The sequence below is a fragment of the Hyperoodon ampullatus genome (assembly GCF_949752795.1).
Source record: "Hyperoodon ampullatus genome assembly, chromosome: 1".
Lineage (NCBI taxonomy): Eukaryota > Metazoa > Chordata > Mammalia > Artiodactyla > Ziphiidae > Hyperoodon > Hyperoodon ampullatus.
Genome location: NC_136914.1, coordinates 15253118 through 15276929, shown reverse-complemented (window position 1 = coordinate 15276929; position 23812 = coordinate 15253118).

The following is a 23812-nucleotide window of genomic DNA, read 5'->3' as shown; positions in this document are numbered from 1 at the left end:
GTCAGTTGTTACTTCTCCTTTTTCATTTCTAATTCTATTGATTTGAGTCTTCTCCCTTTTTTTCTTGATGAGTCTGGCTAATGGTTTATCAATTTGGTTTATCTTCTCAAAGAGCCAACATTTAGTTTTATTGATCTTTGCTCTCATTTCCTTCATTTCTTTTTCATTTATTTCTGATCTGATCTTTAGGATTTCTATCCTCCTGCTAACTTTGGGGGTTTTTTGTTCTTCTTTCTCTCATTGCTTTAGGTGCAAGGTTAGGTTGTTTATTTGAGATGTTTCCTGTTTCTTAAGGTAGGATTGTATTGGTATAAACTTCCCTCTAGAAACTGCTTTTGCTGCATCCCGTAGGTTTTGGGTCGTCGTGTCTCCATTGCCATTTGTTTCTAGGTGTTTTTTGATTTCCTCTTTGATTTCTTCAGTGATCATTTCGTTATTGAGTAGTGTATTGTTTAGCCTCCATGTGTTTATATTTTTTACAGATCTTTTCCTGTAATTGATATGTAGTCTCATAGCGTTGTGGTCGGAAAAAAATACTTGATACGATTTCAATTTTCTTTGTGACCCAAGATATGATCTATCCTGGAGAACGTTCCATGAGCACTTCAGAAGAATGTGTGTTCTGTTGTTTTTGGATGGAATTTCCTATAAATATCAAGTAAGTCCATCTTGTTTAATGTATCATTTAAAGCTGTGTTTCCTTATTTATTTTCATTTTGGATGATCTGTCCATTGGTGAAAGTGGGGTGTTAAAGTCCCCTACTATGATTGTGTTACTGTTGATTTCCTGTTTTATGGCTGTTAGTATTTGCCTTATGTATTGAGGTGCTCCTATGTTGGGTGCATAAATGTTTACAATTGTTATATCTTCTTCTTGGATTGATCCCTTGATCATTATGTAGTGTCCTTCTCTGTCTCTTATAATAGTCTTTATTTTAAAGTCTATTTTGTCTGATATGAGAATTGCTACTCCAGCTTTCTTCTGATTTCCATTTGCATGGAATATCTTTTTCCATCCCCTCACTTTCAGTCTGTATGTGTCCCTAGGTCTGAAGTGGGTCTCTTGTAGACAGCATATATATGGGTCTTCTCTTTGTATCCATTCAGCCAGTCTGTGTCTTTTGTTGGGAGCATTTAATCAACTTACATTTAAGGTAATTATCAATATGTATGTTCCTAGTCCCATTTTCTTAATTGTTTTGGGTTTGTTATTGTAGGTCTTTTCCTTCTCTTGTGTTTCCTGCTTAGAGAAGTTCCTTTACCATTTGTTGTAATGCTGGTTTGGTGGTGCTGAACTTTCTTAGCTTTTGCTTGCCTGTAAAGGTTTTCATTTCTCCATCAAATACGAATGAGATCCTTGCTGGGTAGAGTAATCTTGGTTGCAGGTTTTTCTCCTTCATCACTTTAAATATGTCCTGCCACTCCCTTCTGGCTTGCAGAGTTTCTACTGAAAGATCAGGTGTTAACCTTATGGGGATTCCCTTGTGTGTTATTTGTTGTTTTTCCCTTGCTGCTTTTAATATGTTTTCTTTGTATTTAATTTTTTAGTTTGATTAATATGTATCTTGGCATGTTTCTACTTGGATTTATCGTGTATTGGACTCTCTGTGCTTCCTGGACTTGATTAACTATTTCCTCTCCTATATTAGGGAAGTTTTCAACTATAATCTCTTCAAATATTTTCTCAGTCCCTTTCTTTTTCTCTTTTTCTTCTGGGACCCCTATAATTCGAAGGTTGGTGCGTTTAATGTTGTCCCAGTGGTCTCTGAGACTGTCCTGAGTTCTTTTCATTCTTCTTTCTTTCTTCTGCTCTGCAGTAGTTATTTCCACTATTTTATCTTCCAGGTCACTTATCCATTCTTCTGCCTCAGTTATTCTGCTATTGATCCCTTCTAGAGAATTTTTAATTTCATTTATTGTGTTGTTCATTATTGCTTGTTTCCTCTTTAGTTCTTCTAGGTCCTTGTTAAATGTTTCTTGCATTTTCTCTATTCTATTTCCAAGATTTTGGATCATCCTTACTATCATTATTCTGAATTCTTTTTCAGGTAGACTGCCTATTTCCTCCTCATTTGTTAGGTCTGGTGGGTTTTTACCTTGCTCCTTCATCTGCTGTGTGTTTTTCTGTCTTTTCATTTTGCTTATCTTACTGTGTTTGGGGTCTCCTTTTCGCAGGCTGCAGGTTCATTGTTTCTGTTGCTTTTGGTGTCTGTCCCCAGTGGCTAAGGTTGGTTCAGTCGGTTGTGTAGGTTTCCTGGTGGAGGGGAGTCGTGACTGTGTTCTGGTGGGTGAGGCTGGATCTTGTGTTTCTGGTGGGCAGGTCCACGTCTGGTGGTGTGTTTTGGGGTGTCTGTGGCCTTATTATGATTTTAGGCAGCCTCTCTGCTATTGGGTGGGGTTGTGTTCCTGTCTTGCTAGCTGTTTGGCATAGGGTGTGCAGCACTGTAGCTTGCTGGTCGTTGAGTGAAGCTTGGTCTTGGTTTTGAGATGGAGATCTTTGGGAGTTTTTTGGCGTTTGATATTACATGGAGCAGGGAGGTCTCCTCTGGACCAGTGTCCTGAAGTTGGCTCTCCCACCTCAGAGGGAGAGCCCTGATGCCTGGCTGGAGCACCAAGAGCCTGTCCTCCACATGGGTCAGAATAAAAGGGAGAAAAAATAGAAGGAAAGAAAGAAAGAAAGAGGATATAATAAAATAAAGTTATTAAAATAAAAAGTAATTATGAAGAAAAAAATTTCTTAAAGTTTAAAAAAAAAAAAAAGAAGAAAAAGAAAAAAACCCTGGACGGTCAGAACCCTAGGGCAAATGTTGAAAGCAAAGCTATACAGACAAAATCTCACACAGAAGCATACACATACACACTCACAAAAAGAGGAAAAGGGGAAAAAAAATAATATATCTTGCTCCCAAAGTCCACCTCCTCTATTTGGGATGATTCGTTGTCTATTCAGGTATAACAGAGATGCAGGGCACATCAAGTTGATTGTGGAGATTTAATTCGCTGCTCCTGAGGCTGCTGGGAGAGATTTCCCTTTCTCTTCTTTGCTCGCACAGCTCCCGGGGTTCAGCTTTGGATTTGACTCCGCCTCTGCGTGTGGGTCGCCTGAGGGCATCTGTTTTTGGCTCAGACAGGATGGGGTTAAAGGAGCAGCTCATTCGGGGGCTCTGGCTCACTCAGGCCGCGGGGGAGGGAGGGGCACGGAGGGCGGGGCGAGACTGCGGCGGCAGACGCACGCCGGCGTGACGTTTCACCAGCCCGAGGCGCGCCGTGCGCTCTCCCGGGGAAGTTGTTCCTGGCTCACTATACCCTGGCAGTGGCGGGCTGCACAGGCTTCAGGGAGGTGAGGAGAGTGACCTGTGCTTGCATACAGGCTTCTTGGTGGCGGCAGCAGCAGCCTTAGCGTCTCATGCCCGTCTCTGTGGTCCGCGCTGATAGCGACAGCCTGCGCCCGTCTCTGGAGCTCCTTTAAGCAGCACTCTGATTCCTCTCTCCTTGCGCAGCGGGAAACAAAGAGACAAGAAAAAGTCTCTTGTCTGTTCGGCAGCTCCAGACCTTTTCCCGGACTCCCTCCCGGCTAGCTGCGGTGCAGTAGCCCCCTCCTGGCTGTGTTCACGCCGCCAGCCCCAGTCCTCTCCCTGTGCTCCGACCGAAGCCCGAGCCTCAGCTCCCAGCCCCGACCGCCCCGGAGGGCGAGCAGAAAAGCCTCTCGGCCTGGTGAGTGCTGGTCGGTACCGATCCTCCGTGTGGGAATCTCTCCTCTTTGCCCTTCGCACCCCTGTTGCTGCACTCTCCTCCGCAGCTCCGAAGCTTCCCCACTCCGCCACCCACAGTCTCCGCCCGCGAAGGGGCTTCCTAGCGTGCGGAAACCTTTCCTCCTTCACGGCTCCCTCCCACTGGTGCAGGTACCGTCCCTATTCTTTTGTCTCTGTTTTTTCTTTTGCCCTACCCGGGCACGTGGGGGAGTTTCTAACCTTTTGGGAGGTCTGAGGTCTTCTGCCAGCGTTCAGTAGGTGTTCTGTAGGAGTTGTTCGACGTGTAGATGTATTTCTGTTGTATTTGTGGGGAGGAAGGTGATCTCCGCGTCTTACTCTTCCGCCATCTTCTCCCTAAAACTCTGCTTGGTGATATTTTGAAGAATTCAACAGTGGGATCTAAAAATGGGGGAAATTAAGAACATTTTTAGGGTTTTAGATTCTGAGTAGGGTGATTTTAGGGACTGGGCAGAGTTTACCTGTATTAAGTTTGTACTGGTGAGGATAGCAAAGCAAGGTTTTGAAGCAAATCTTGATAAGCAAACTATAACACTAGTTTTAATACATATGCTCTTTTCATTGGCTTATAAGAGCAAATACATTTCATTGAGCAGGCAGATAATTGTTTTTAACTTGGTCTTAGCGTTGTTTAATATAGGGACAGAGAAGTATGCCTCATCCTTGTGTTTAACAAAAGGACTGAAAATTATGTTTGTTTTAGTTCTCACTCGTGCAGATAGAGAATGAACATGTATTTGTTCATTGAAATAACTCGTCACAAAAGCATTTAAAGATTAAATTAAAATAAGATAGCTAAGTTAGCTATAAAAAATTGCTAATATCCTATGGGACTATAACACTATAACCTTGCAGATTATCTTTTCTACTGAACAGAAATCATGTAATTTCTGTCAACTGAAAGAAAAATGCACAATATAAGAGCTGTAAGTTGAGTTGTAAGTGTCTTACTGAGGACTGTAGCCTGGGAGACAACCTCTCAGATAGCTCTGAGAAACTGCTCTGAAGAGGTAGGGTGAGGCCAGTATATATGTGATTTTGGCTAAGGAGTATGTGCCATCCAGCATACATTGCAGTAGAAGGTTACTGCTAGTTAGAAGAGCAGATATCTTAGTTAATGATTTCAGTTAATGAATATTTTTTTCTAATAGGAAGATGCAAGAATCTGGGTTCATGTAATTTTTTTTTTTGGAAATATAACTATCTGAGGGCCTATTTTGCCTGTTTACCCAAAGCACAGAGTGCGTCATTCTGCTCTCTACACTGAATTCCTTTCGGGTGTACTGTAGGTCAGCGACTGCTGTGGCTAATGACTTAATCCTTGTAGAACTGGATATCAGCAACATTCTTTGTTTTATGCTTCACAATAACTGAATTTTTATCTATATATAAATAGCAATTTAAACAAAGGTACATTCGCCTAGATAACCTAATAGTCCTTGGTTGGGCCTTTTTAAAAAATGTTTCAGTATGACATTAAAAGGGTATGCTACCATTACTTGACTTATTTCAAGTTTTAGATAATTTTAAAATATTGATGTTGTGTCATTGCAAAAAAAATAAATCCCCTTATTTAACTACCCACTCCACAAAGCCAAGGGTTGTGTCTCATTAAAAGTTTTAGACTACTGCACATAGCACATGCTCAAGGAATTCCTGCTGAATTGCCTTCCCTTCAGTCTCTAAAATTCTGTGGTCCTATGTATTTAAATGTAGCCCTATTGATTTTGAGCTTTATGATTCAAAGTATTTACTATATACTATCTCGTTTCGTGCTTTGCTTTTCTTCTTCCCAGTGACTGCCATTATAGTTAAGCAGAATGCTTTAGCATCAAGTTAAAGAGAGATGAATGAATCCTAACGGTGCCTAAATGAAGTAATTTTCCTAATTTCATCTGAATAACTAAAATATAATTTTAAATAGGGAAGACTGCAAACTAAGTGTATAGTTATCTAAATATTTTAAATTGAGAAGAAACACTCATAGTTTTATTTTTTTCAGGGTATAACCATCCCTGGGATGGGTACAGAGTTTAAGGTATGGCTAACAGCTGTTAAACAAACTAGCAAGAGAGTGAAGCAATAGAGGTGAAAATGGTTTCAAGCCAGAGATACTTGTTTTGGATTGGATTTTGATATGTGATTTTAGTCTGAAGAATACAATTATAAAAAACTGAAGACAACACTGAGCATGGGATGTTTGTGTATGATGGTGGTAGGAGGGGAATATTGGGGAAAAATTGGGGGGAAGTGGTGAGAAAACATAACTGGAGAGAATTTTATATTTCAAAACAATGAAAGTTTGGAGAAGTAAGTGAAACTGCTTTTTTCATAAACTAAAAAGCCAGAATGAGAAATTTGATTTGATTTTACAATGTAACTGTTGCAAATAGGACTGTCATATATTAGAAAAGTAAACTGAACACAGTATTCAGGACATAGAAGGAAAGAGAGCCTTCTTTGACCAGTTGAGAAGCCACGGCAATAACTCAGACAAGAAGCTATGAGAGTTTGGGTTAAAATTAAAGGACACATCTTAGACATTTTGATGGATATGTTTTCAGAATTTGATGACTGATTGGATATAAGAAATGAAAAGAAGATAAGAATCAAAAATAAATCTAGGATTTTTAATATCCATCTCTGAAATGAGCAGTTTGGGCTGTGGAATGGGAACAGAATTGTAAATCCAATTTAGACATAGTAGGTTCATAGTTTGGGGCATTCATGTTGTGAGATGGATGCTGGGGGTGGGGGGAAGGCTCAAATTTCACATAGAAATCGGAGCTTAAGATAGAGATTTGAGAATCAGGCATCATTCAACCTGTGAATGTGGGTAATGTTTCTCATGGAAATAATAAATAGCACAGAAAAATAAGAGCAAATGGCAAAGTTTGAGGCCACAAGAAAAGATGGAGGATCAAGAACAGACATTAGTTTATTATAAGGAAGAACAGAAGAACAGGTACTGAGGAAAGAATATTAGATTTTGTGAGAAGAAAGCCATTCTTGGCCTTAGAAGTTTCACTTAGAGAAAGTAGCTTCCAAATGAGTTCCCTCAGCAGTAAGGAAAGAGTAGGACCTGGATAATAGAATTAATTTTAGAGAAAACATATTATTTCTCAAACTAGATGGAAAAATGAGAATCAATACAAACTTGTACATTGATGATATATACCATGTATATGGTGTCTGAGAAAAAAATTATGTAGATTGTGCTTAGGTAAGACAGGGTGTGCACTTTGGAGTTACGCCATATTAGGGAGATGAAAGGAAGTGTGAAGAAAAGAGTTTTTTTTAATAGCGAGAGTGTATTTGAATATATTTAGTAAGTCAGCATGGAGAGGTGACCCGATGCCCTTTCTTCCTGCTCATTGCTATGGGGAACTGGTGGTTCTTGGTGAAAAGCTACAAAGCTTTGTTTTATGAGCATAGAGGTCTTTGGGACGGGAAGGGGTCAAGACCTGAAGTACTTTGTTGTAAAGTGAAAAGTTATCCAAAAGTTTTGAATAGATCAGGAATATTTGAACAAGGTTGTATGGTGAAGAAAGTAATAAGACAGAGAAACACTGGGCTGGTGCCTGAACTGAAAGTTGGAAGGCTGAAGGTCTCTTAGGTGGTTACAGTGGTTACCTGCTTTGACCCGCTGTCCTGCTGGCCACCTAATGTGCTAAGGAGGAACCATGCAAATAAGTAAGTAAAAATCCAAGTTATAAAGACTCTGGGGCTAGATCTATGGGACACTTGTTGCTGAGCATAAAATTGAAGAGAGGTGTATCCTCCTTAGCACCTGAGAGAACACTGCAAGACCAGCAGTTGCACTGAAAGGGCCTCCCACCAAACCGCTGGACTATCCTAGGTTTATCAGTGACACCAGCCCTACCCCTTACAAGTATTAGAGCTCCATTGTGAGGAACTGAGGTAGGCCAGCAGGGGGCACTGGTCTAAATGTCAGGTCTGACAGAGAATGGTCTCAATGGGTACATCTGATTTAGTGCAATAAGTAATAAGCCCTAGAAGAATATGTTCGAATGATTAGTTGGGGAGGAGGGGTGTCTTTATGAATCCTTGGAGAGGAACTCAGCAAAAGATTGTTCTTCCTGCCAGTTTGGGCATATAAAGCGGAGTTTTTATAAATTCAACATCAGAACACTTGTGACCTCATTTTGTATCTCATCCTGGAGAAGTGGAACAATGATACAGGCGTTTGTACTGTTACAACAAAAAGCTTGTATATATGCCTGATGTTTAGAACACAGGCTTTGTTTTGACAGATTATACTTAAATTCTGGCTCTACTATAAACTAAAAAGTTGTGTGCTTTTATGTGAATTAGTTAAACTCTATGAGAGATTACATGAGAAAAATAATACCTGCTCTGAGATATTTTACTAAGTAATATAGATAGAGGATACAGGTCAACGCCTGACTCAGTGTCTGGAAGTGTGATTGTCATGATGGCGATTATTGTTATGGTTAATTCTAACCACGTCAATCATCTACCATACTGAGTAAATTTCTATTTCTCATAGCTTGCAAATTTTGGAGTTGAACAGGTAATTTTTTGGGGTAACTTGTCTATGTTCATTAACTAAAGTATGTGTCCCAATCAGGGGTTAGTATGTATGTCAGTTTTTGGTGAGGGAGTATTTCTTTCCTACCCTTGATGGTCTCCTTTAATGTGGAGAGATCGTTAACAGTGGAATTCTCCTGGTCTCTCTCCACTCCCTCGCATGCTTTTCTTTATAGAGGATGATTTAATGACTGAATTTGATGGGTGAGTTTGATAACAGGAATTGTTTATGCATTATCTCCCCCACTTCTGCTCACTGGCATGTGAACTGCATGCGAGGATCATGCATTTCCCTCATACAGCATTTCCCATGCTGTATGTACATACAACATTTCCCATGCTGTATGTACATTCTGTGGATAGCCCTGCAGGTGAGGAGGTCAGGACCAGTGTCGGAGGGACTGAGTGGGCAGTCCATCTGATTCTGGAGGTCCATTTTACATAGCCCACTTGCCCACACATTTAAATCAGATTTTTCACTTTTTCTTGCTCATAGAAATTTTAATTTCCTCTTGGAAATATTCACCATCACATGGAACAGGTGGTTAGTTATCAAAGATTCACATATTTTGGAAATGAGGAAAATTTGAAAAAGCTACCACTGAGAGGGAAATCAAGGATTTTGAAAGCAGCCCAGCCATAAATGTTTCTCCCAAACGAAAGCACTTTAGACCTAATCATGTGTCTCATGTAATAGCAGCTAAAACTCCAGCCAAGGGCAATCTTATGCTGCTATCATTGCTAATATTTTAGAATTTGCAAAGTAGGTCCATAACAGGTTATGTCTTTGAACATTAACCATATTAGTTTTGAAGAGGCACAGGTAATGAAAATGATAAGTGACTTATTAGCTATTGTTTTACATGCAATATCTCTAATTTCCATAAAAATTCTGCAAGTTAAATAGTATGGATCCCATTTTGCAGATGTGGAAGCTAAGGCTTGGAAAGGTTAAAAGTAACTTCATTAAGATAACAAGATTAGTAGGTGTTCAGGTGAGGAGTTTTTCAGCTCAAACCAGGCTTGTGTTCCAAAACTCATGTTCTTTCTATTGTATCATACTTTCTCTTAAAATATATTTAATATATTGTGAATTCAAGTCCCGTTCTACTTTCATTATTTTGCTTAAGGTATTGAATTAGTTTTCATATTAGTGACATGTGTTTACTTTAATCTGATAGTACCTACAGAGTTATTGTGATTCTTTTTCTAATTTTAACTTCAAAGAATGGAAACAAGAAATGCTCAAATATCTTCATTTCCTCAGCTAATAAGTTTGTGTTGCATAGACCACAATGCTGAACACACCAAATCTGAGGATCAAAAGAATTTTAAATCCTACATTATTTAAAAGTATGCTTTATTTTAAACTCCTAGTGTCGTTCATGTGGTTAGCAGCATGACTAAGTGCAGAGGACTGTTTTAATGGCTACAATTGGTCCTTAATGAGGTGGGAAATGTGTGCAAGAGAGAGAAATTATTTTCTAAGAGAATTATCAAAAGAGGAGTATGAACTAATGGCCCAAATAAAATTTGGGATGAATCTGGGTCTGCATGGAGTTAGTTTCATAAAAGGACTGTAGAGACTACACACAACATTGTTCTGAGCCCTAAATGTAAACTGCACACGAGAATAAACACAAATGATATTAAACCATTTTTTAAAACTTTTCAGAACACTGTCACTTTTACTATCACTGTCACTTTCTAGTATCTTACAAGAAATGAATAAAATTTTAACTGTCCATGTTTGGTGAAATATTTTGAAAAATTTTCCAAGGAGAAATCTGATAGGTTGATTATCCTTGCTCTTATAAAACTGGCTATTCCCTTGCAGATAGTAACTTTTACTGTTTAATTTGGATAGCTTTGCCTGGGGGAGATGGTCTTGAATAGCTTATGAAACAAGTTTATAGAATAAGGATGATTTTTCTTAAAATGGGCATGATTGTTTCTGTTTCTTGAAAAACAGAACTACATCTTGAATGAGACGAGTTGAACACAGGCAAGGAGGCATTGGAGCATCATTTCTGAGAGGACAGGCCATGGCTCAGTTCAGGTGCCAGCTCTCTTGCTAGTGACTGTACAACCTCAACAAATTCCTTCTGATCTGTGAATCTTGTTCCTCACCTGTAAAATGAAAACAATGATATTACCTATTTGATATATATATAGTTATTATCAAGAATAAATTAAACAGTGTTTTTAACACCTCAGGCACATGGTAATGACTCAAAACATGTTGGATATTAGGATAGTGCTATTGGCTATGTTGTTTAACATTGCCATTAAAACTATGTTATAATTTATCAAGCTTTTAGGAAAACTGAAAAAACTGGGTATTGCTCAAAGTAATCATATACTTACTGTAGGGCCAACTAAGCTTACACAGCCTATTCTACATCCTTCAGATATTTTAAATTTAAAAAAAATTAACTCTTTATTGTTAGAAATTCCATTTCTCTATTGTTTTAACAATTTAGCTCTCTTAGAGGTTAATTTGACAGTTGTCTAAGATAAATTTTGAAATTTTGTTTTACTATTTAATTGGAATGTATTGTTAGTTTTTAAATAAAGTATTTTAAATAAAAAATTTATTTCAAAGAAAAAAGTAATCATTAACTTTTACCAATTTATCATGATTGCCATTCTTATGTATAATCCTCAATTAGAATTGACTTTTTTTAATTTTTATTTTTTAATTTTAGTTTTTTATTGAAGTACAGTTGATTTACAATATCGTGTTAGTTTCAGGTGTACAGCACAGCAATTCAGTTATATATATATATGTACACACATATATATATATACACACATACATACACACACGCACATATATATAAATATATATCCTTTTTCTGATTCTTATCCCTTACAGGTTATTACAAAATATTGAGTAGAGTTCCCCGTGCTATACAGTAGATGCTTGTTGGTTATCTATTTTATATATAGTAGTATGTATATGTTAATCCTAACCTCCTAATTTATCCCTTCCCCCAACCCCCTTTCCTTTTTGGTAACCGTAAGTTTGTTTCCTATGTCTGTGAATCTCTTTCTGTTTTGGAAATAAGTTCATTTGTTTTTTTTTTTTTTTTTTTTAGATTCCACGTATAAGTGATATCATATGGTATTTCTTTCTCTGTCTGACTTACTCAGTTTAGTATGATAATCTCTAGGTCCATCCATGTTGCTGCAAATGACATTATTTCATTCTTTTTATGGTTGAGTAATATTCCTATATATATATATATATATATATATATATATATATATACCACATCTTCTTTATACATTCATCTGTTGAAGGACTTTTTGGTTGCTTCCATGTCTTGGCTATTGTAAATAGTGCTGCAACGAACATTGGGGTGCATGTATCTTTTCAAATTATGATTTTCTCTGGATATAAGCCCAGGAGTGGGATTGCTGGATCATATGGTAGCTCTATTTTTAGTTTTTTAAGGAGCCTCCATACTGTTCTCCATAGTGGAGTGGTTGTTCCAATTCACATTCCCACCAACAGTGTAGGGGGTTCCCTCTTCTCCACACCCTCTCCAGCATTTATTGTTTGTAGATTTTTTATGATGGCCATTCTGACCAGTGTGAGTTGGTAACTCATTGTAGTTTTGATTTGCATTTCTCTAATAATTAGCAATGTTGAGCATCTTTTCATGTGCTTTTTGGCCATCCATATGTCTTCTTTGGAGAGATATCTATCTATTTAGATCTTCTGCCTATATTTTGATTGAGTTGTTTGTTTTTTTATTATCGAGTTGTATGAACTGTTTGTATATTTTAGAGATGAATCCCTTGTCAGTTGCATCATTTGCAAATATTTTCTCCCATTCTGTAGGTTGTCTCTTCATTTTGTTCATGGTTTCCTTTGCTGTTCAAATGCTTTTAAGTTTAATTAGGTCCCATTTGTTTATTTTTGTTTTTGTTTCCATTTCTCTAGGAGACAGATCCAAAAAGATACTGCTGTGATTTATGTCAAAGAATGTCCTGCCTATGTTTTCCTCTAGGAGTTTTATAGTATCCAGTCTTACATTTAGGACTGTAGTCCATTTTGAGTTTATTTTTGTGTATGGTGTTAGAGAATGTTTTAATTTAATTCTTTACAATAGAATTTACTTTTATTAACCACAGGATTTGTCTGTTATTTGGGTGTTTCTACCTAACAGAGGAAGTACTTTCATTTGAATCAACTTCACAGCTTTCTGCTTTTTTCTTTCCCAAGGGTATAAAAGACCTTGTGGTGGCATATAGTGATGCTACTGAAAAGACAAAACTCTAAGACCGTTTTCCCCAGCACAGATTTCTTGGCTACTTTTCTTGCTGGAAGATGTGAGAGATGTTACTGTGTTCCCACCTTAGCTTTGTCTTCCTTAGCTTGAAATTTGCAATGGAGAAACTCACTGGAACTGGCTCATTTGTCCAGCTGCCCTCAAGGTCAGGATCTGAATGAGGGCCTGGGACTCTAAGAGGCTTTGCCAAGTTCATACAGCCAGTTGGGGCAGAGCTAAGACACAGCTCTCCTGACTCTCAATCTAGTGCAAGTCTCACTAATTCCCTGAGGCCTCTCAGCTGGCTTCCCAGCTGTCATTCTTCTCCCAGTTTTGGCCTAGGTGCAAACTTTTCTGTTCAAATGAAACAAGCCAAAAATGAAACTCTGACTTTTTCACAAACAGTATTTTTCCTAGCCATCCCCTCTCTGTTTATACCACTGCTTACTGGATGAGAACGTGAGTGGAGATGTAGATCTTGAAAGTAGAGCTACTCGCTGCTCTTCCAAAAACCTGTAAATTAGGAATTTTAGGGATGCAAATATAAGTGCATGCTATGGCTCTGAGAAAGTTGTTGGATAGATTAGGTTCTCCTCTTTCTCTGATAAGATCCCTTAGAGTCTTGGCTTTCATCCTCCTTTTCTTTGCTCTAAGAATCTTTTAAGTCATTGATCAGGAGAAATTCTCCCAACCTAGTCCAATTAATTAAGAGAAATTCCTGCACATGTATTTGGAAGGAGAGGAAAGTTTGATGTTCAAATAATACATTTGGGGGCTTTGGATCCAAATGTATTTTTTAAGGAAAAATATTTTATGAAAAGGACCTCTGGTCATCCTAGCCTTAAACTTTTTTTTTTTTTTTTTGGAAACTTTAGTTCTTTATAGTCTGTGTAAAAATGAATTAGCAAAAACAGATTGCTCAAAGTTAATGACATTTTGAACTCAACTTTGACATATTGGTATGGGTAGTTAAATTTTCTAAACCAACTTTCTGAGTCAGAGGTGGAGGGCGTCATTTCCCAATTCTGGTTTACAAAGTGTCATCCTCATAATGTCTTCCTTCAAAAAGGGAGGCTACTCAAAACGAAAAGGAGGGAGGAGTATTGAGTGGAAATGATGATTCATTACCACAACTCCCAGCAATAGAGTCATCCATTCCCACAGTTCATGGTCATCTGTTTTTCTGTGCCATTATGCTAATGAATCACTGCTGTTTACCGTTTGGGGAGTAGCACCTTTCAACACCTGTAAGAAAGAAACACTGTTTGAAAGCTGGCTTCCTGGTTAGAATGCCAAAAAGTTTTGTGACATGCTCTAGTTCCCAAAACCTAGTAGTAGAAAGGACTACATTCATATTCTAAATGTGCAGAAACCGTGCTTCTCTTAGGGAGGGACCAGGTCCTTCCTGCAGGTGTCTCACTGGAATGAGATCTGAACGTGCTTGCATCACTGTCACTGTCAGCAACACAGACTTAATCTGTAATTTGTCCATGTTGACTCTGGCTTGTTAAAAATAGACAAGGACAAATAAGGAGCTGTAATGCTGTGTTTGCATCTTAAAGAGTATTTGTTATGTTTTGCATTTACTCTCTTGGCTTTAAACTTTCCAAGAAGTTTTGGGTCAAGGTAGTAGTTACCTCTTCTCCCAGTTAATTTTGGTCTGCAAATTCAGACTTTTGAAATGAACTCTAAAAGCAGTTGATTTTAAAAACATGTTGGAAAATAAAATAATTTAATTTCTGGGGATATCACATTTAACTGTACTAACCTAGAATTGTTTTGCTCAGATGTTCTGTTCAATCATTTTTTCCTAATGCTGGTATGATGGGGAATGACATACTCCATGTTCAAGTCCTTTGGAGTTGATGGATGAGGTACTTTGCCTCACTACTTTGAATGTTTATGAGTATGGTAATTCATTTTTTGCTTCTCTAATAATGTATATTATTATTGCCTCAGCTGAGCTTCCTGGTCTATTATCTTTCAGTCTGTTGTCATTTAGAGATTTGAAAATTCCATCTATATGAAGGTACGTTTGAGTGATGGGATTCACTTTGAGAGTACGATGCAGTCTTTGCAAAAGAAATAGAGAAGATTAGAATATAAAATGGGAGACTAGAATAGACATTGTGTTTCTCTAACAATGCTAGCATAGCTGAGTAGTCCTAGGATTCTGGCTTCCCAAGTCCCACAACCAGCAGAAACAATTCCCCAGAGAGAATCAGTTTCCAGTCGGAACTGTAAAAGCGTTAAGTAATACAATGAAATTGTTAGGGATTAAATGGCAGCTCAGATAATCTCTTTCCTTTTAGGTTGAGTACATTTGTTTTCTAAACAAATGGAAAATGGGTCTTAGAAATATTATTTTAGTTAGTGTGGCATTTTTACTTAAAAACCACTTTAAGCCTAGTCATAGTTCCAGATGGTCAGAATGAAAATCACTTAACTCACTATAGAGGTTAAACTAAGATTGATAGCTGTGAATTTACCAGGATTTTGTTGTATTCTAGAAATTCAGAACATTTTAGAACCTCTTATATGTCTGAATATGGGGCGAAGATATAGTAAATAGGCCTGATATGGCTATACTATGACAAAAGCAATTTTATGTAAGACATTCATTGTCAAGTGACATAAGTATGAAAGATGTCAGCCACATCAACACTTGGTCACCCATAATTCAAGTGGATTCTGTGGCAACATAAATTTTTCATTCATGTTTGCTCGGGAAGATTCATTCTTTCAGAGAGTATTTGTAACAAAGTAACAAAAGGTAGAAATACTGACCATTTCCATGGGGATATTACTTCCTAATCTATTGCTGTGGACTGTTGCTCCAGGGCTGATAAAAATATATGGAATTTTGTGGTTCTTGCTGTTTGCTGAAAATCAGTATGACATGGCAGCACATCTCAAATTGCAATAGTTTATATAAATCTTTTTCTTGGGGACTGACGTGTGTCTAAATTTCCCATAATTATTTATCATTCCAAGATATATTAAGGCATCTAATGAATTACCTTGTGGATTGCTTTCAGTCAAAATATAATGTTCCTGCACAGGATGAAGTTTGATTTCATTGAACTGAATAAATATTTATGTAGTGGTAAATACATAGCAGGTATTTTCCAGGTGCTGAAGACACCACCTAGGTCTCAGTAGTCCTCGTGAACTTACTAGAGTAGAAATGAGGGAGGACAAAAGGCTTTTGTGTCTTCAGAATAGATGTCCTCGTGGGGGTTAAAGGGATGCACAAAGTCCCTGAAATATCTTTGAACTCTGGGATTTTTAGCTTTGTAAACTATGGAATATTATGTTCCTTCTCTGAGCCTCATGTCTATGTGAAAGTGGAGGTAACACCTACATTAAATGGTGGTTCTGAGGATTAAACTGAAAATATATAAAGCACTCTGTACTAACTGGCAGAGAGGATGCTCTGTGAAAGGCATTTATTCCTATTATTACTCTAATGTTCTTAGGAGGACCATGTTCATATAAGAAACACTAGGAATTTAGAAAAGAGCATCATGGTTTTGATTTGCTTAGGAATCTTCGTGCTAACTGAGTTAGATTATGAAAGATCTGGGTGGCAGAAAGGACCCTGGCACCAGCCCACATCTCTTACAAAAAGAAAGGGGGATGAAGGTTTCCTAAATTCTTTTGGAGGTTGAATCACTGAATAGGGAGACCCCTGCTGAGGTAGGGAAGATGCAAAGCGCCGTGCTTCCCTTTGGAGGATTCAGTGAAGAAGCTCTGCTGATACCAAATGGGAGAGTACATTCTTTGCCTCTCAGCCACCTCCTGAAGAATCATGCATCAAGCATCCATTCTGTGAATACATATTTATTGCATGAGTACTGTGTACTGGACACTGAGTGCTGAAAATAGGGAAGTGAAAAGGTAATTGATAAAAATCACTGTTCTTATCATGGAACTTACCTTGTAAAGGGAAGAAGACAATAAACATGGTCTATAAATAATGTATGAGGTATGTTAGAAGGTGATAAGCGCTAGTGAGAAGAATAAATCTGAGAAGAGGGTAAGGAGTGCTGGCAGCAGTTGCAGCTGTCAGTGGAGTGGCCAAAGTAGGCTTCAGTGAGAATGTCTCCTCTGAGCAAGTTTTTGGAAGAAATAACAGGAATGAGCAAGGCAGAAAATCAAAGTGAAGAGTATTGGAGGGGAGGGAGCAGGCCTGGTGTGAAGACTCTAGGGTGGGAGCATGTTAGTGAGTTCAGCATCAGGGTCTCAGACAAAGAGATGAGAGCAGAGTAAGCAAACGAGAAGACAATTGGGAAGGACAGTAAGAAACCTGATCCCACAGGACTGTGCAGACCTTCATAAGAAAGTGGCTTTCATTCCCACTCATGCACGGAGCCAGTGGGGGACTTTGAGCAGATGAACATCATGCTTTGACTTAATTGTTTTAAAGTCTTACACAAACTACTGGATGACAGTAGACTTTGGGGGTGGGAGGCAGGTACACAGTGGGGTAATGAGCAGTAGTGAGGCACACTATTGGGAAGCTCTTTCTGTTCAGGCAATTGAACACCATAGTAGTTGGGTTATCTTGATGATCAGTATCTTATAGGTCAGGCCATTCAAGGTCAGCAGGAAACCTATTCTACTTGAACAAGGGAGTGGCGACTTGCAGGAAACACGACAGCCATCCTGTTTGGAGTTCTGATGGGCCACAGTGAGCAACAATGGTAGCAGTGCTTCCAGAACTAAATAGTCACTGTTCAGCTGGTAGTGGGGGGCAGAGCAGTGGTAGCTGCAGGAAGCAGAAGCACTGGTACAGCCCCTGTGGAATTGTGCATCATTCACCAGGAAGTTGGGGGGTGATGTCTAAAGGAAAGCATGTCTGGAAGTGCTCACCGGGTAGCCCGAGTACCAGAGTAGCCTCATGTTTGGATGTATCACTGTGGATGGTTTTAGAGTCAATGGGAACAGGCATTATGGCAGGGTGATATCTTTTGTAATATTAACCAGTAATTTAGGCATCTAGAATATGCAGCATATGTCAAGGCCACTCTCTCACTTTGTCCCAGCTTCCCCTTCCCCCTCCCTGTGTCCTCAAGTCCATTCTCTACATCTGCATCTTTATTCCTGTCCTGCCCCTAGGTTCTTCAGAACCTTTTCTTTTTTCTTTAGATTCCATGTATAAGTGTTAGCATAAGGTATTTGTTTTTCTTTCTGACTTACTTCACTCTGTATCACAGATTCTAGGTTCATCCACCTCACTACAAATAACTCAATTTCATTTCCGTTTATGGCTGAGTAATATTCCATTGTATATATGTGCCACATCTTCTTTATCCATTCATCTGTTGATGGATACTTAGGTTGCTTCCATGTCCTGGCTATTGTAAATAGTACTGCAATGAACATTGTGGTACATGACTCTTTTTGAATTATGGTTTTCTCAGGGTATATGTCCAGTAGTGGGATTGCTGGGTCATATGGTAATTCTATTTTTAGTTTTTTAAGGAACCTCCATACTGTTCTCTATAGTGGCTGTATCAATTTACATTCCCACCAACAGTGTAGGAGGGTTCCCTTATCTCCAAACCCTCTCCAGCATTTACTGTTTGTAGATTTTTTGGATGATGGCCATTCTGACCAGTGTGAGGTGATACCTCATTGTAGTTTTGATTTGCATTTATCTAATGATTAGTGATGTTGAGCATTCTTTCATGTGTTTGTTGGCAATCTGTATAGCTTCTTTAGGAGAAATGTCTATTTAGGTCTTCTGCCCATTTTTGGATTGGGATGTTTGTTTTTTTGATATTGAGCTGAATGAGCTGCTTGTATATTTTGGAGATTAATCCTTTGCCAGTTGCTTCATTTGCAAATATTTTCTCCCATTCTGAGGGTTGTCTTTTCATCTTGTTTATGGTTTCCTTTGCTGTGCAAAAGCTTTTAAGTTTCATTGGGTCCCATTTGTTTATTTTTGTTTTTATTTCCATTTCTCTGGGAGGTGGGTCAAAAAGGATCTTGCTGTGATTTATGTCGTAGAGTGTTCTGCCTATGTTTTCCTCTAAGAGTTAGGTAGTTTCTGGCCTTACATTTAGGTCTTTAATCCATTTTGAGTTTATTTTTGTGTATGGTGTTAGGGAGTGTTCTATTTTCATTCTTTTACATGTAGCTGTTCAGTTTCCCCAGCACCACTTATTGAAGAGGCTGTCTTTTCTCCATTGTATATTCTTGCCTCCTTTGTCAAAGATAAGGTGACCATATGTGCATGGGTTTATCACTGGGCTTTCTATCCTGTTCCACTGGTCTATATTTCTGTTTCTGTGGCAGCACTATACTGTTTTGATTATTGTAGCCCTGTAGTATTGTCCGAAGTCCGGGAGCCTGATTCCTTCAGCTCTGCTTTTCTTTCACAAGATTGCTTTGGCTCTTCGGGATCTTTTGTGTTCCCACACAAATTGTGAAATTTTTTGTTCTAGTTCTGTGAAAAATGCCAGTGGTAGTTTGATAAGGATTGCACTGAAAGTGTAGATTGCTTTGAATAGTATAGTCATTTTCATAATGTTGATCCTTCCAGTCCAAGAACATGGTATATCTCTCCATCTTTTTGTATCATCTTTAATTTCTTTCATCAGTGTCTTATAGTTTTCTGCATACAGGTCTTTTGTCTCCTTAGGTAGGTTTATTCCTAGGTATTTTATTCTTTTTGTTGCAATGGTAAATGGGAGTATTTCCTTAATTTCTTTTTCAGGTTTTTCATCATTAGTGTATAAGAATGCAAGAGATTTCTCTGCATTACTTTTGTATCCCGCTACTTTACCAAATTCATTGATTAGCTCTAGTAGTTTTCTGGCAGCATCTTTAGGATTCTCTATGTATAGTATCATGTCTTCTGCAAACAGTGACAGCTTTACTTCTTTTTTTCTGATTTGGATTCCTTTTATTTCCTTTTCTTCTCTGATTGCTGTGGCTAAAACTTCCAAAAGTATGTTGAATAATAGTGGGGAGAGTGGGAAACCTTGTCTTGTTCCTCATCTTAGTGGAAATGGTTTCAGTTTTTCATCACTGAGAAAGATGTTGGCTGTGAGTTTGTCATATATGGCTTTTATTATGTTGAGGTAGGTTCCCTCTATGCCTACTTTCTGGAGAGTTTTTATCATAAATGGGTGGTGAATTTTGTCGAAAGCTTTTTCTGTATATATTGAGATTATCATATGGTTTTTCTCCTTCAATTTGTTAATATGGTGTATCACATTGATTGGTTTGCGTATATTGAAGAACCCTTGCATTCCTGGAATAAACCTCACTTGATCATGGTGTATGATCCTTTGAATATGCTGTTGGATTCTGTTTGCTAGTATTTTGTTATGGATTTTTTTCATCTATGTTCATCAGTGATATTGGCCTGTAGTTTTCTTCCTCTGTGACATCCTTGCCTGGTTTTGGTATCAGGGTGATGGTGGCCTTGTAGAATGAGTTTGGGAGTATTCCTCCCTCTGCTATATTTTGGAAGAGTTTGAGAAGGATAGGTGTTAGCTCTTCTCTAAATGTTTGATAGAATTTGCCTGTGAAGCTTCAGGTCCTGGGCTTTTGTTTGTTGGAAGATTTTTAATCACAGTTTCAATTTCAGTGCTTGTGATACGTCTGTTTATATTTTCTGTTTCTTCTTGTAGTGTCTGAAGGTTGTGCTTTTCTAAGAATTTGTCCATTTCTTCTAGGTTGTCCATTTTATTGGCATATAGTTGCTTGTAGGAATCTCTCATGATCCTTTGTATTTCTGCAGCGTCAGTTGTTACTTCTCCTTTTTTCATTTCTGATTCTGTTGATTTGAGCCTTCTCCCTTTTTTCCTGATGAGTCTGGCTAATGGTTTGTCAGTTTTGTTTATCTTCTCAAAGAACCAGCTTTTAGTTTTATTGATCTTTGCCATAGTTTCCTTCATTTCTTTTTCATTTATTTCTGATCTGATTTTTATGATTTCTTTCCTTATGCTAACTTTGGGGGTTTTTTTGTTCTTCTTTCTCTAATTGCTTTAGGTGTAAGGTTAGTTTGTTTATTTGGGACATTTCTTGTTTCTTGAAGTAGGATAGTATTGCTATAAACTTCCCTCTTAGAACTGCTTTTGCCTCATCCCATGTGTTTCGGGTCGTCGTGTTTTCATTGTCATTTGTTTCTAGGTATTTTTTGATTTCCTCTTTGATTTCTTCAGTGATCTCTTGGTTATTTAGTTGCGTATTGTTTAGCCTCCATGTGTTTGTATTTTTTACAGTTTTTTTCCTGTAATTGATATCTAGTCTCATAGCGTTGTTGTCAGAAAATATACTTGATACAATTTCAATTTTCTTAAATTTACCAAGGCTTGATGTGTGACCTGAGATATGATCTATCCTGGAGAATGTTCCATGAGCAATTGCGAAGAACTTTATTCTATTGTTTTTGGATGGAATGTCCGATAAATATCAATTAAGTCCATCTTGTCTAATGTATCATTTAAAGCTTGTGTTTTCTTATTTATTTTAATTTTGTTTGATCTGTCCATTGGTGAAGGTGGGGTGTTAATGTCCCCTACTATGATTGTGTTACTGTCGATTTCCCGTTATGGCTGTTAGCGTTTGCCTTATGTATTGAGGAGTTCCTATGTTGGGTGCATAAATATTTACAATTGTAATATCTTCTTCTCGGCTGGATCCCTTGATCATTATGTAGTGTCCTTCTTTGTCTCTTGTAATAGTCTTTGTTTTAAAGTCTATTTTGTCTGATATGAGAATTGCTACTCCAGTTGTCTTTTGATTTCCATTTGCATGGAATATCTTTTTCCATCCCCTCACTTTCTGTCTGTATGTGTCCCTAGGTCTGAAGTGGGTCTCCTGTACACAGCATATATATGGGTCTTATTTCTGTATCCATTCAGGCAGTCTGTGTCTTTTGTTGGAGCATTTAATCTATTTACGTTGAAGGTAATTATCGATATTTATGCTCCCATTACCATTTTCTTAATTGTTTTGGGTTTGTTATTGTAGGTCTTTCCTTCTCTTGTGTTTTCTGCCTAGAGAAGTTCCTTTACCATTTGTTGTAAAGGTGGTTTGGTGATGCTGAATTCTCTTAGCTTTTGCTTGCCTGTAAAGTTTGTAATTTCTCTGTCAAATCTTAATGAGATCCTTGCTGTGTAGAGTAATCTTGTTTGTAGGTTCTTGTCCTTCATCACTTTAAATATGTCCTGCCACTCCCTTCTGGCTTGCAGAGTTTCTGCTGAAAGATCAGCTGTTAACCTTATGGGGATTCCCTTGTATGTTATTTGTTGCTTTTCTCTTGCTGCTTTCAATATTTTTTCTTTGTACTTAAGTTTTGGTAGTTTGATTAATATGTGTCTTGGCGTGTTTCTCCTTGGATTTGTCCTGTATGGGACTCCCTGTGCTTCCTCGACTTGATTGACTATTTCCTTTCCCATATTAGGGAAGTTTTCAACTATAATCTCTTCAAATATTTTCTCAGTCCCTTTCTTTTTCTCTTCTTCTCTTGGGACCCCTATAATTCGAAGGTTGGTGCATTTAATGTTGTACCAGAGGTCTCTGAGACTATCCTCAGTTCTTTTCATTCTTTTTTTGTTATTCTTCCCTGCAGTAGTTATTTCCACTATTTTATCTTCCAGGTCACTTATCCTTCTGACTCAGTTATTCTTCTATTGATCCCTTCTAGAGAATTTTTAATTTCATTTATTGTGTTGTTCATAATTGTTTTTTGCTCTTTAGTTTTTCTAGGTCCTTGTTAAACGCTTCTTGTATTTTCTCCATTCTATTTCCAAGATTTTGGATCATCTTTACTATCATTATTCTGAATTCTTTTTCAGGTAGACTGCCTATTTCCTCTTCATTTGTTTGGTCTGGTGGGTTTTTACCTTGCTCCTTCATCTGTTGTGTGTTTCTCTGTCTTCTCATTTTGCTTAACTTACTGAGTCTGGGGTCTCCTTTTCGCAGGTTGCAGCTTCGTAGTTCCTGTTGTTTTTGGTGTCTGTCCCCAGTGGCTTTGGTTGCCCCTCTGCCCCAGTGGCTAAGGTTGGTTCAGTGAGTTGTGTATGCTTCCTGTTGGAGGGGACTGTTGCTTGTGTTCTGGTGGATGAGGCTGGATCTTCTCTTTCTGGTGGGCAGGACTGTGTCCGGTGTTCTGTTTTGGGGTGTCTGTGAACTTATTGTGATTTTAGGCAGCCTCTCTGCTAATGGGTGGGGTTGTGTTCCTGTCTTGCTAGTTGGTTGGCATGGGGTGTCCAGCACTGGAGCTTGCTGGTCGTTGTGTGGACCTGGGTCTTAGCATTGAGACAGAGGTCTCTGTGAGAGCTCTCACCGATTGATATTATGTGGGGCTGGGAGTTCTCTGCTGGTCCAATACCCTGAACTCGTCTCTCCCACCGCAGAGCCTCAGGCCTGACCCCCAGCCGGAGCACCAAGACCCTTTCAGCCACACGGCCAGGTCCGTGAGGAGTTTCTTGCCTTTTGGGAAGTCTGAGGTCTTCTGCCAGTGTCCAGTCGTGTTCTGTAGGAGTTATTCCACGTTTAGGTGGATTTTTGATGTGTTTCTCGGGAGAAAGTTCATCTCCACGTCTTACTCTTCTGCCATCTTGAAAGTCGTCTTCAGAGAAAGTTTGATGAATCAGAACAAGCCTTCCAGCCCCCTGAGGCTTCAGGTTTGGGGGTTGGTGAGGAGAAGAGGCAGGGGCAAAGCAAGACGGGTCGTTGCTGTTGGTGTCTGAGAGACGAGAGACCTAGTCCCTGCCCCATGCAAGCTGACGTGCAGCAGTGGTGATCAAACCCTGGAGAAATCCGGGGAGATGTGATAGCAGAAGTTACTTGTGCCTCTTTGGCCAGGTAGACCCAAGGAGAGGACAAGACCCCTGAGAGGAAAGGCCTGCTTAGTTTGTCTAGGCAGATGTGTGTGCCATAGTCACGAGTTGTCTGTACTGCAGCATGGGGCAGGCGCAGAATGAATGTCAGAGTTTCAGGGGAACCAGCAGACACAGAATTGGTGGGGCGACTGTGTGGAGAGCCCTGATGAGTTCTAGTGAGGCTTATTGGGCCCTTTAGATTGAAATGAGAAAGAATGCATCTGTGACCCACGTGAGATAATCACCGAGGTCCATTTTGGATGATGGACATCTCAGAAAGTGGTAACTAATGGTCTGATTTCCCCCGCTCCTTAAAACACAGAAACAACCCCGCTAAAAATGG